Source organism: Octopus bimaculoides, chromosome 3 (genome assembly GCF_001194135.2).
Source record: "Octopus bimaculoides isolate UCB-OBI-ISO-001 chromosome 3, ASM119413v2, whole genome shotgun sequence".
Classification (NCBI taxonomy): domain Eukaryota; kingdom Metazoa; phylum Mollusca; class Cephalopoda; order Octopoda; family Octopodidae; genus Octopus; species Octopus bimaculoides.
In genome coordinates, this window is record NC_068983.1 from 40,903,020 (window position 1) to 40,904,019 (window position 1,000).

Below are 1,000 nucleotides of genomic sequence, written 5' to 3' on the forward strand. Positions count from 1 at the left end.
AACGATATTTATCTAAATTGATTTCTCTTTCATTTCATTATGCTACCTAAATTTCCGATTTTATTATAACTCATTCGATTATCGATAGAACTCCACGTCTAAATTATATTTGTTTCCATATGAATATGAAGTTTATGATCCGATTTTCAAAATGGCAGCTAACAAATTCGGTTGCGAGTTTTATTCTGTGTTGGAGTAGGATGAATTACACCAGTATATATATATATATATATATATATATATGAATGAAAGCATATATGAACGTGTATATATGAGTACATATTTATATCTGGTATAATAAGTTTCGTTGCGTATTTAATTCTTTCTCACTATATATATATTTTTCTGTCCCGCTAAATTGTATGTGTGGGTAGAAAGGAGTGGAAAGAAAACGTTGATGGTGAAAGACATAATCATCCCACGCGAGAAAATTAAAGGGTGTAGAGAAGGATCTCACACACATACAGATAAACGCTAACACCCATAAACTGACAAGTTTTTGTGTGTATATATATGTATATATGCATATATATACGTATATATATATTCATACATACATGCATACATATATATATACACACACACATACACAGATATCTATATCTATATATATATATATATATACATATATACACACACACATAGGCACAGGAGTGGCTGTGCGGTAAGCAGCTTACCTACCAACCACATGGGTCCGGTTTCAGTCTCACTGAATGGCACCTTGGGTAAGTGACTTCTGCTATAGCCTCGGGCCGATCAAAGCCTTGTAAGTAGAATTGGTAAACGGAAACTGACAGAAGTCCGTTGTTTGATAGCTGATGGTGGTGTATTCACGTCCCCGTAAACAGACCGATATAATACGTACTAGGCTTACAAAGAATATGTCTTGGGGTCGATTTATTCGAATAAAGGTAGTACTCCAGCATGGCCACAGTCAAACGACTGAAACAAGTAAAAGAATATACATATATATATATATATATATATATATATATATATA